We start from the raw sequence: 13,912 nt of genomic DNA, 5'->3' as shown, positions 1-13,912 counted from the left end.
ACCAAAATGACAATGAGCATTTACAGAGAGAAAAGTTAATTGCAGCCAGAGTCGATGGAGCTGGAAGTGCCCCATGTTCACTTCCTATTTGGAACATGGGTTAGCTATGTTCATTTATATATACAGTCTATGCTCCAGTGTTTCCATGCTATCCGTGAGCCTGTGCTTGGATACACGCTGGGCAATAAGCGGTTAACGACAGGGCTGACATTTGCACAGTGCCAGTCAGGCTCACTTCCACGCCTCAGCCCAAATGAGATTCAGCAGTTCACATAATACAGGCGGGGAAACAGGGAAAAGCAGGCTAAGTCCACACAGAATGGCCACCGGGAATTGAACCCCTGACCTCTGCGCTGTGAGGCGAGAGCCCTAACTGCTAGTGTGTGTGCAAGTGTGCTAAAGCTTTCAATTTCAGCCAAGGAGGGTTTATTGTGGGGTTTTCATAGGTTGAAGTGAAAGTTCCCACAGATTCCATGGTTACAAATCGCTTTATTGTTTCAAGGTCCTATTGTACACAAAATTGATTCTTGTGAGCTGTAAACCATGTAATAATGTTGTTACCTCATCAAAAGCATACCTGGAGTTGTGTTTTGTTTCATTCACACATGTTTGAGTAAACCTTTATCATTAGTCTGTCTATATTTCCAAAGCTCAAAATGCTCTGTTCCCTTTTACAATGTCATGCAGTGGTAGTTTTCAAGTTAACAGACAATTCCTGGGCTGAAATTATCCAAATGATGAATGGTGGATGGTGGAAGAGTGTTTTCAGTTTAAGAAAAGAAACTAAATATGCAAGGTTTGTGGGTTAAGAATGTGTGGATGAACAAAACATATCTCCAGGTATGTTTGTGATGAGGTAACAACATTATAACATGCTTTAATCTAGAATTGAACAATATTACTGAATGCATACTGTAGAAATCCATAATGTGTTGTTATTTACTGAATTAACATACAGTCGTTCCTCACTTTAACACGGTTCACCTTTCACCTTTGGCGAAACTTTTCTCAGATTCTTAATTTTTAACGAATGGGATTCCAGCTACTTTACCTAGGAGCATTTATTGGCAAATGTCGTTGAGGTGGAACGTAAACAAAAAAAATACTTGACTTTTTACAGCACTTTTTATGTTTTACCAGCAAATCCATCATCTTCTCATTGCTGATCTGTCTAGATATGATTACAGTGGTCCCTCGTTTATCGCGGGGGTTACATTCTAAAAATAACCTGCAATAGGTGAAATCTGCGAAGTTGTCAGCTTTATTTTTTAGCATTATTATATAGGTTTTAAGGCTGTAAAATCCCTAATGACACTTTATACACTTTTCTCAGTTACAACCCTACAAACCTCGCTGTTTTGTGGATTTTTTGCATGCTTTTTTTTTTTTTTTTTTTTGCAGCGTATGAACATGCATGCGTGTTCCTCCCCCTGCGTCCTGATTAGCTAAGGAACTCTATACCATTGTCCATCAGTCTGCTCCGTGTCGTGTCTCCTGTACAGTACAGAATGTGTTCAGCTCGCCAAATTTACATAAATGTTCGATCTCTAGCAGCGTGATCCTGAAGTGCTATATGTTTGCAAGATTTCTCCTCGTTAAAAACCACAATGTCAACAAAACCTTCTGCATGACAAAGGCTCCTGCGGTCGCACCCAAAAGGCAGAGGAAGATGCCAGCCATTGCACAAAAAGTTGGACTTCTGGACATGCTGAAGGAAGGTAGAAGTTATGCAGCTGTAAAGCACCATTACAGAATAAACTAATCTTTGGTTCCTTACATAAAGGCAGCAATAAGTTTTAAGAAGGATGCAAAAAGGGTTATAACTGTCCTGTTTGAGAAAAGTGTATAAAGTGCATGGGTTTTATAGCTTTAAAACAGATATAATAAGTGTAAAATATAAAACTGACTACTTCACAGATTTTGTCTACTGCAGGTTATTTTTAGAATGTAACCCCGGCGATAAACGAGGGACCACTGTAATCATATCTATACAGATCAGCCATGAGAAGACGGTGGATTTTCTGGTAAAACATAAAAAGTGCTGTAAAAAGTCAAGCAGTTTTTTGTTTACTTTCCGCCTCACTCACTTCTGCCTATAAATGCTCATAAATAAGGTAGCTGGAATCCCATTCATTAAAACTGAGCATCTGAGAAAAGTTTTGCCACTAAAATATGATATAAACTAGACTGATTTGTGCAAAATTTTCAATGTTCATGTGCGCCAACATGTCAACACTGCAACGATTCTCCGGGAGGTTGTAGGTTGTAGTCTGTATAGAATTGTTTAGTTGGGAAAAACAAAACCCAAAAACCAGGTAGTGCCATTTTAAAAAGTAATTGCTGGGTTGCAGTTTTCTTTTTCTGCAGCAAAAAACAGATATATTTTACTCGACAATATGTTCATTAGGGGTGAACAAAAATATCAAATTATCAATATATCGTATAGTTTAATGCGATGATACAGTATCGATATCATGGGCTGCTGTATTGATATATTGGCAAGAGTATTTTTGGTATATTTTATTCAATTATTTTGTTACAGAGCTACAGTTTTGTTGCTTGTTTAAACTAACAAAGACTTTAACAAAGACTTTTAGTATCACAGCCATAATTTAGCCATTATTATTTATTGAACTGTATTGAATCGATTTGAAATATATCGTATCAAATCAAAATATGTATCGTATCGTGGTCTGTGTATTGAAGACTATATCAAGTAACAAAGATTCTTGGGTGCACCACATACGCATACCAAAACACTGAATTTATATATTTGTTTGAATATTGTTTTAATGAAGTTATACACTGAGTTGAATATTGTTTAATGTTTAAAGATAATACTGTGTGTCCTGAATAATGGGAAACAGATGTGTGCTTTTAGGGAAACTCCTTTGCAGTGATAAAGCGATGTTGGAGATGTCTCAGGTTGTAAAAGCGGACCAGTGGGGGTTGTCATCTGCTTACAGAGAGACTTTGAAGGAGGATCCAAGGCGTGAACCTGCTCAACATATTATTTGCATATTCATACTGTTACGTTATATCTCTGGGTTTAGGGATAGAGAGGCATTCAGATCGCCTGATTGTAAGTCCTCTATATTTAGGCTGTTAGGGACATGATTTTACCCAGAACTCTGTATTAGAATTGCATTGGAAAGGGAATAAATTTTTTTGTGATTTTAATCGATTCTAGTCATTCTAGATTCTAGAGCTTCGATGAGCTGCGAAATGTCTTCAATCTAACTGACTAACTTTTGTCCAGTCAACTAACTGAATTTTCTCCTCGACATGGATTCTACCTGGACGACTGAGGGATTCTTCACACAATATTTCTAGAAGATGCAAACGAAAAGACACAGAAAGCTGCAAAATGATCTTGCGTGCACTAAAATTGCCAAAAAATAGCTAAGAACGTTAGACAGTGCTATTAAAACATCATATACAAAGTAAGGAGCGAATGTTAGATTGAGTTATGTTTCACTGAAAACGATCAGGAAAAGGAGTAACGTCATGATGAATATTAGAACAAGAAATACTTTTTGACATCTGTTTAAATCTCAGACATCTGTTTTTGCGTTTGAACACTTAAATTGTAGTGCTGTCCAAGAGGAGCTCGTGCAGTCTCATTCCTTTTAACAACAGCCATTTCCCTTGCCCTTCTATCTATTAAAACACAGACCTATAACGCTACAATGTCATCTGAAACCTCTCGACTGTAAAGCTCTGCACATTTCATTTGAACAAACAAGCGTGGCCGCCGTCTGATTGGAGAGCAGAGGACCATGGAAGGGGTGGTCGTGTGAAGCCTTCGCGGTATAATCAAAGCCTATTAATAATGCAATTAATTTGACTTCTCCTGTAGGCCCGTGGATAACGTGACGCGGACTCTCTCTCTCCCTCCCCTCATCCCTGTCTCATGCTCGGGCCCTTTTAATCACAATCTCTGCCCTTCTGTCCGACCTCCAACCCGTATTCCCCATCTCATCTCCTCCGCCGGCTCCTGTGCGTCAGAGAAGGCATCCGCGCGACAAGACTGCCCCCTTTGGCATGTAGTGTTACTGCAGTTAGTGGTATATTTACTGTATATGTTTATGTGTATATGCATTTTAGACAAGAATGAATCGCAGTGGGTCATGATATGTTGAAAGAAAAGGTTACATAAATAGAAATGTTTAAAAAAAAATAAATAAATAACTTTAAAGTGCCCATATTAGGCTATTTTCTGATCTATGTTATAAGACCTGGAGTTGTGTTTTGTTTAGGCTGAGAAACAGAAAACACTTGGATCCACCTTGTGATGTCATGTGTTAGTACAGGACAGTACATGTGTTTTTAAACCCCATACACCTTCATTAGAATCATTTGGATGATTTCAGCAGTAGAATTGCCAGTCTCTATTGAACTAAACATAAAATAACATGTAGGTGTTAACTTGAAAACTACCTCGACATGACATCACAAGGTGGAACAGTGCATTTTCAGCTTTGGACATGTAGACAGACTATTAATATGGGTTTTTTCAGACGTGAAATGAAACAAAGCATAACTCCAGATATGTTTTTGATATTATAACATGGTTTAAAGCTCAAAAGATATTTTTTTTCTAATTATAGGACATTAAAATCCACTGTGTAAGCATGTTTTGTTTTTTGTTTTTTACTGGACTGAAAAACAGAAAAACATGCATATTTACAATGTGTGGGCTTGCATCTTCACAAACTGCATACTTGGTCCACCCGCTTGTTTCCATGGAAATGTCGTTTGGCTAAAAATTCCAAAGTGAGGCATACAATTTTACTTTTCTACTTCTTTGGAATCATGAGGGGGATGAGCCACCTCCAGAAAGTTACACAATATATTTTTTATGTGCTCATCTATGGTTAGAAACCTAGAAAAGCGTGTTTAGTTTTGTGAATCAGGAATAGCAGATGAATAAGCCAGTTAAGTTCAGTAGATATTTAGTCAGTTAGTCCATTATACACCATTGTTTGTGCATTTGATAACAGTAATACAACTATGAATCATTAAAGGATTATGTAACTTTTTGGTTGGGGGTCCGTCACTTTCTTGTTTTTATGGACATGTCATTGCTCTGCTTTGAATGTTCTACAATATGACATTAAACAGATCGGCCATATAATTATTAAATTACAGGTGGTTTTATTGCTTAAAAGCTCCTAGTAAAACTGGCATGTGATGGACCCTCCACCAGAAAAGTTACACAATGCATCTTTAAAATAGCTTCATAATTGTATGGGCAATGGTGTTTTCTAATAGAATAAATGTATAGCACCTCTTTAGACAACAACACAAAATTATGCAACAACTGACTAAACCAGGGGTGGGGCAAACTACGGCTCAGGGGCCATATGCAGCCCTTGAATCTTTTTCATTCGGCCCACCAAAGTTGAATAATAATAATTTTCAGTGTTTTAAAAGTCATTTCAGTAAATAATAAATACCGTGGGACTTGAAAGACAAATATTTTGTTTGCTTTGTAATGATTTTCAATTATGGGATATTTCAGTAGCATGGGACATTTCTACATATCCCATGTTATTTTTTTCTCTTATGAGGTGGAGTTGCTCCTGGTCCAACCCTTCAGTCAAATTTTAAAACCCTTTTGTGGCCCACGAGTCAAAAAGTTTGCCCACCCCTGGACTAAACCTTATGCCTCTTGATTATTGATTATTAAGGGATATCAAGTAGGGATGCACAGATCTGGTACAGGCATCAGTTATCAACGCTAATACTGAAAAAAAAAAGCTGGATATCGACTTTTAAATGTCCTATTATTCTATTTATTTACTTGATTGGGACAGTGCATGTTATGGGTTCAGCCATTTTCCTGGTTGGGCCAAGAAATCTATGTAATAAGACAAGCCAAGAAAATCTCATAATGTTTGCTTTTTATTCATGCAAAGTTATTCTGTAATTACACAAGATATAAATAACAGCTACATAACACATTTGGATCTGTTTTGTCTTATTTTATTTTAGTTTAAAGGAAATAAATGCTGTTTTCGGTCTCTGCTCTGGTATCGGTTGATATCAGCAGATGTTTAAAGGTGCAGCTTGTCTAGTGGAGGGTCCATCACCTGCTTATCTTCACGGAGATGTGCCTAGAATGTTCCACAGTATGACCATAAATTTAAGAATCACGATGGAGACTTGCAAGCCATATTACAGGTTAGATTTGTGGAGAGACGACCCTAAGCACAGTAAGAATTTCAACTTATTTTTGAGCAATAAATAACACTTGTAGTTAAGTAAATGTAAGACAGATTATTTTAATAAGCACTAACATCGCCATGGAGACGAGCTGGTTGCGGACCCTTTCCAGAAAAGCTACACCGTGCACCATTAAAGCTATAATATCGAAATCAGCGGTGCATCCCTAATATGAAGTTTACTGTTTGAGAAATTTACAGAAATAACATCCTCCTCGATAAACACCATTGAATTCTTTGTAGACTTGACGATCCAAAAATAACACAATCATTACGAAGAACAAAAGTGCATCTAACATGGGAGGAAGAAATCAGTTACTGTCATGTCTGGCTGTGTCCCCCTGGAGAGAATGCATATCATCCAGCCAGCAATGTAATGAAGCTAGACTGCCCCCTGCTGTCCACTGGGAGCTAACCTCATCCTCGCTCACAGAAAGAAAAAAGAGAGGGAGGAGAGAGAGATGAAAAGAGGAGAGACAGTGCCATCTGGTCCGCCTTTCGTTTCACTGGCGGAGCTGTTGTGTTGCTAGGATATTGTTTAGTGTTTCAGTCATCTCTTATGTTTAGGGTTAATGTGATTATGCCAATTAGGAGCCATGGCAGAAGACATTAGGTAACAAGCACTTTGCAGCATGTTGGAGTCACAAATGTTTTGTGCAGCTTTAAACTATGTAAGGTCCTGGTTGTTTGGGTGATGGTGTGAGCTTTCATTGGATTTTTCTTTTTTTTTTTTATGGGGAAAAACAAGGGATGTGTTTGTATGAACTATAGCGTGTCCACAATTTTTTCCATTTCTTTTTGCACTGTGGTGCATTGTGTAACCTTTGAGGTGAGGAGTCTGTCAAATGCTTTTTGCCATGACAGGTTAGATCTGTGGAGAGGCAGCCCCTCCCACAGTCAGAATACCTGTTTTTCTAGGTATTGTTGAGAAATAAAATGACCTGTAATTAAATACTGTAGATTGTGGAGAATATTTCAGTGATGGAAAGAGTACGATGAGCAATGGGAAAAGTGGAATGTATTCATAAATGACACCAGTAAAACAACATAGTACATACCAAGAATACCAAATTTAAATAAGAACCTGTAACTCCAGACTGTTGTTGTTGTTTTTGATTTTATATTGTTTTTGTATGTTTTGAAATGTTACTTTAAACCAATAAAAACAAAGTTCTAAAAAAAATAGATGTAAGGCAGATCTGTTTAATGTCATACTGTGGAACATTCCAAGCACAGCAATGACATTTCCATAGAAACAAGAAGATGACAGACCCCAAATGAAAAGTTACACAGTCCACCTTGCAGGCCTGTCATGATAATTATCAGAGTCCCAAGAAGTCAAAGACAGACAAGTCCAAGTCGAGTCTCGAGTCACTGACCCATAAGTCCAAGTCAAGTCCAAGTCGTCTGCGTTGAACTTCAAGTCATTTCAAGTTTGTAAACCAAAAACTTACCAAACATAGCTTAGATTTCTGCAATTTATATAATTTTTAAACTAAATTGTGCTTAAAATGTCATGGTATATGAGTATTTCTATAAGTGTTGTAGAAATGCAAATATTTCCTATTTAACTGTCTTGACAAGATCTTAGTGTGAATCATCATGGTCAGAATAGAAAGAATTCAGATTTAACTAAAAGAGTAAAATAATGGGTGTGGCCCCTAGCTCACTTCAGCAAATTTTTGAGGAGACTGTTAGGAAGCTCGACAGGAAGGTGGCCAGTGTCCAAACCCAGGGTCCCAAACTGTAAACCGAACAGATTCAAACATTCTTTTGTGCCATTAGCCGTTAATCTGCTAAACTCAGATAGTGCAGTTAAAAAATAAATGTAAAAGGCTTAGGTAATGTGCAATTAAAACTGCACCTAGGTTCAGGGAGTGTGTAATCAAAACTGCACATAGGCTGAGGGAATGTGCAGTTATTAATAGAATAGAAGAATGCAGAGGGCTTGCCTGTTAAAATGATTTAAGGGTCCTGTTGGTGCATCACTCTTGGTCATACTTGGTCTTGTATCTACTTCTGTTCTATGGTGTTGGTTTGTGTGGTGCTTTGTGTTGTGTTGTCCTGTTTTTTGAAAAAAGCATGTTACCCTCTGTCCCAAGACAAATTTCTCCCATGGGAAACAATAAAGGATTATCTTACCTTAACTTCAGTTATTTTGTCATGAAATAAAAGGGTCACGTTCGTTGTAGTTCCCTCTGTTTTACTGCATTGCTCTGTATATCACTGTAGTACATTTGAGTATCACAGTACTTCAGTTCCATAATAAAGTGCCTTAAAATGAACCGAAAATGGATGACTATAATACTCTACACATACAACATAATTAGCCTTAATAAAGCATGAACAAAACATCATAGTGGTTTAGTGTAGTTTATTAAGAATGATTCAGGCGATAACTGCTTAATTAATACCTTAGTTATCAATTAATTAATTAACTCTGACTCATTTACAGTGTACCCTCCTCTGTCCTTAGACCCTCCTTCAGGTTGAGGAAAAGGGAGAGTCACAGAAGGAGGGATCCACAGTGTCTCTTGGTCTTGGAGTGTCCTGAGGTGGGTGCTCCAGGAGTATGGGGTCCCTTTGCTCAGGGTTGTGTGGTTCTTGTATGATCTGACCAGGAGCTGCACTTGAATTGCCGGCAGTAAGTCAGACCTGTTTCTAGTGTATGTTGGACACAGAAGGAGGAATAAAACATGTAACAGTCAAAAAGTACATACACCTTCCCACTTGTGTCTGGGAGATATCTCTGTACTCTTAACTGGTCCTAATATTCAAGGGGCAGTTTGCTTGGGGTCCTCTCTTTGCTTCTCTTTTTCCATCCCTCCCACTATGTTATTCAACTACCAGGGGGTTATTTACACATTATTTACGCCCATGTCTCTTAACACAAGCCTAAATAATTTGCTCTCTCGCTATTTTCAGCCTCTCAAATGTATGTTTCTATCATTATTTATGTCCTATGTTTATCCTAACATAAATTTAAATAAATTGCATTTTTTCATCCATCCCATTATTTTATTCTAGTATTAACCACCAGGGGGATTCAACAAAGTGACCACCTAACACTGAATTGTGTTACTAGTTGGTTACCTTGTTCTCTAAATCCCCCCTCTCCTGGTTGCTATTATTTTTTATGCCCATGTCTCCTAAATAAATTGCACACTCCCACTATTGTTTATTGTATTAACATCTAGGGGAATTCAATAAAGTGACCAAGTGACCCCCCCACCCCCCAACCCTTACCCTGATCCGCCACCTCCACATTCACAGCACAGCACCCCTAACCCCCACAACACTGCACCCCCACTACACAGCACCCCTTAACACCCCCTCATCTATGATACCCCCTTTCACCCTCAACCCCGAGTGAATAAAGGATACTGAGCCTACTCCACCGTGTCACAGCTGAAACAGTTGACATGCTTGAACCGGAGAGAAACTGTTGGAAGCGGTTCTTTCTCTCGTTGAGCCAGTGGAACCTAAAAAAAAAACACAACTACAACAACAACAAAAAAACATATATGAGCAAATCCATCTTGCTGTCAGTGGTTATGTTTACATGCACAATAAAAATATGACTGTGTTCTGAATTCTGGAGTTTACATAAAGGTCATGTTATATACTTATACACAGTATAATCCAAATTTTGGAGCGAAGTGAAATGTAAACTGCAAAATTATCTGATTTCTTTCTGATCATCGTCACTCTGATTACTCGCTTAAGATTGTCCCTAATTTAAAATGTCTAGAAATCTGATTTTGGTAATTACATTTACATGGCCAGTAAAACTCAGATAACTAGTGTAATCAGATGTCAGATGTTCGGTGTGCATGGAAACCAGTGATGCTATAGCTAAGAGAGTCTTACCTGTTGTGGGCTGTTCTGTGGGCATCGGAGCTACTTTTCCCCTCCATCGTGTTTTCTTCTGCTTTTTAGGGCTGTCAGAAAGGTAATGTTTAGGTGTCAAGCTCAAATGTAATCATGTATTACTGTCTGAATAAACATTCATTCACTCATTCATAACATAAAATAAAGCTCCAAAAAGTTGAGTTTGCATAATACCCACTCTTTAAATCCTCGATCTCGGGAATTCCTGCCAACACAGAATATCTCGACGGCTTTGTTTACTGTTGTGCTGTACCACAAAAGGGACCCAGACAGGTGCTTGAGTTTGATGTAATGGCTTCACAGCTCTTCACTGACTGGCCAGTGTGCGGTCTACAACTTCCTGGGGTTCTTGCAAACTGTCTAGTGTATTCAGATTCCTGACCTTGTAACTGAAGGTAAATGAAATTGAGTGGAGGCACTAGGTGGCGCCAGCCTGGCTAGGTCATTGCCCTTTTAAGAACAAAATCATGTTTTTCTCACCTCAGATGAAAGGTCCTAAATTGCACAAAACTGACTTGTGAACTTTAAAGGTCCACTATGTACCTTTTGGCTGAGACGTCTGTCACCTGCTTGTTTCTATGGATATGTCACTGCTCTACTGCTGCTAAATTATGGGAGCTTTAAAAGCTCAAAAAATGCGTAGAAAAAACAGGCGGTCCTACTGTGAGTGAGGTGGCCTCTCCACAGATCTGACATGTGACAGTCTGGTTTGGTCTTCATTAATAACAAACTGCGAAACATTTCAGACAAAGCAATAATATCTCCATGAAGAAAAACATTTGATGGACCCTCCACCAGAAAAGTTACACTATGCAGCTTTAAATGTTCATGTTATAATGTTGTTCCATGATCAAAAACAGACCTGGAGTTGTGTTTTGTTTCATTCACACTTGTTTTGAGTAACAATTTATTATTAGTTGGTCTACATCTTCAAGGCTCAAAATGCTCCATTCCAGCTTGTGATGTCATGAAGCTGTAGTTTTTAATTTAACAGCTTTTAATTTTTGTAAAAGTGCATAGAGTTTAAAAACACAGTGGAGCACTTCCTATATTATCACTATTACCACTGTTATTCTTGATATCTTAACTTTTCAATTCGTATTCTGATGGATAAAATACACAAACTACATTTTATGTACAACTGGACTCAATGACTGAATATTTATTTTATACTCAACTACAAAAAATACATACAGATTTCCCAAATATGCACACATTTCTATCATATGCACACAAATATTTCTGAAAGCTTTCTAATTCCATACTATTGCCTATTCAAACCTCATTTAGCATTGTTGTTTGTTGAGAGGCACATTGAAAAAAGTGTCTCAGTTAGAATGCTTTTAATTTGTGAGTGATTTATCACGGGCACAGGCAGGAAATGGATTGAATGTTAATGGATCTGGGTGGGCTTTGATATAATCACGGGTCATATAATCACTGCGCGGGTGCGGACGAGTGCGGGTCTCCAAAAATGGACGAATGCAGGAATCTGGTCCAGGTGTGTTTGTGATGAGGAAACAACATTATAACATAGCTCAGAAAGTTGGGTAATATGAACGCTTTAACAGCATTTAGTACTTCACACATTGATTCTGCAGTGTTTCACTCCTCCACACTATTTATGTATTACTCATAAAGCAACATGCTTGTTTTGATATGGATGAACTACCATTTCTCAGATTTGCTAATTGGCTTAAGTAGAAAATATCTGTCTAAAAGTGTTTCATATAAAATGCAAATGTGTACCAAACTCAACTTTTACTGTTCAGACTGACATTGCCTTGATGTATCACTTTGTACTTTACATCTACACTGAAGTGATACTGCAGACAAATGAACCAGTGGTATCGGTGCCCGGAGCGTGACCCCTGACCCCCCTGTCATCCTTGTGAGTGCGCTGAATAATACGAGTTTGCTTTGTGCAGACAGAGACGGAGAGCGGCGTGGTGCTGTCTCATCCTTCCCCACTAACATCCATCAGCTCTCTACTGTTTTGGGAGATAGATGAGACTACAGGAGAATACACAAGGCTTTGTCCTGTCAATTACACGACATAATGGAAGACTGCGCAAACAAGCCAGGTAAGGGACCAATAAGCCAAGTGTCATTTAGAAGCAATGAGCGTGTTAAGTGTGTCTAGTGCAACTGCTGCTATTATCTTTGCTTCAATCCGTCAGTATAACTTCATTTATCCTCCAGAGGAATTTCATTTGCACCAGATTTTTAACGAAATTTGTCTTTCCTCGGTGCAGAGATATTGTATAAGCAGCTCTCTAGGTCAAAGCAAGTCTGCTGTCTTTTGTCTGCTTCTATTTACAGCAGGGGTCTCCAGCCAGTAGCTCTCCACCCCTTTCCAAGTTGCTTGCCAAAGGATTTCTGAAGTATCCATATTGGCTGAAAGTCTCAAATTTAATGAACTGCCATTGTAAATGTGTAATTTTGATGCCTGATTTTGTTTGGGTGAACAGACGTCTCTATTTACCCGGGACAGTCCCAGTTTTGAGCCCTGTGTCACCTGTCCCAGCAGATTTATCCAAAACCACTGATGTGTCCCAGTTTTATACAAGAAATGTCCCAGGTGTCCCTATTTTTGACCAATTTCATACCTGCCAACAGTAAAGAGAGGCATAAATTCTCATTTGTTTAGGTAAAATACAGAAAAGCTGCTTAAAAATTACTAAAACACAAAGAAAATGTGACTACCGTATTTTTCGGACTATAAGTTGCACTTCTTTTCATGGTTTGGGTGGTCCTATGACTTATACTACTATACTATAATACTTATACTCTGGTGCTTGTTGTAAAGGTAACTCTCAATTTCACTCCAAATCACTAAATCCATTCAATTTTTCATCTTCAGTGTCAGTTTTGAGCAACTCCCATAGAACTGTAATCAATTATTATGGATCCATGGCAGTTCCGCGACCTCCGGAGGTAAATGGTGTGCAGCTTCCCCTTCTATGTAGCTGTCGTCAGACTCAGCATCAGTTCCAGTTAGAATTATTCCGGCCTTTCTGAACTCCCGACAGGATGGTTTCGGTTGTCACTGAAGTCCAGGCTTTGTCGATCCATCCAATGACTTCCAGGAAAGTTGCATGGCGCACCCTCCCGGTTGCCGTGAAGCTGTGGTCCTCACTTTCTGCCAGACCCTCACAAGTTTCTCACTCACTCCAAACTTTCTTTCTGCTGCTCGATTACCATTTTTGGCTGCATCTTTCGCTACTTGCAGCAGGACAGCGGCTTTTTCTGCAGGAGACATGTGCAGTAAAGGGTGAAGTGACAGTGATACAGGAGTAATAGGAGTAGCAGATACTGACACACAAGCCTAGAGTGCCTTCTCGCGGCTGTCAGTATAAAAAAAACGTATATATATATAATCGCACCACAGTATAAGTTGCAGGACCACCCAAACCACGAAAAAAGTGCGACTAATAGTCAGAAAAATACGGTAAGTGCTTTTCTCAACTTTTAGAGATGAGTGTAGAGTTTTATTGCAATGGTAAAGCTAACAACATCTAGCATGCCAAGGCGCACTTCCTGGCTTTCAAACTATATAATATTTTCTAATGCAAATGGCACACAGCAGACATACTGACCTTAAGAGCCTATTCAATATAGCTGTATATAAACTGAGCAAAATTTTGAAATCAGACAATAACCAGACTATTATAAGAACTTTCAGAATTTTTGGACTCTCCCCAGTTTTATTCTCTCTTCACTGTCTTACAAAAGCACAGGATTTTAAAATAATAATTACTTTAAGAGCATTACAAGGACAGGTAAGGCTATGT

Source organism: Boleophthalmus pectinirostris, unplaced genomic scaffold (assembly GCF_026225935.1).
Source record: "Boleophthalmus pectinirostris isolate CB_2022bp ecotype Guang Dong unplaced genomic scaffold, ASM2622593v1 HiC_scaffold_18, whole genome shotgun sequence".
NCBI lineage: Eukaryota > Metazoa > Chordata > Actinopteri > Gobiiformes > Gobiidae > Boleophthalmus > Boleophthalmus pectinirostris.
The sequence above is the reverse complement of the archived record's forward strand: the minus strand, read 5'-3'. Positions refer to the sequence as shown.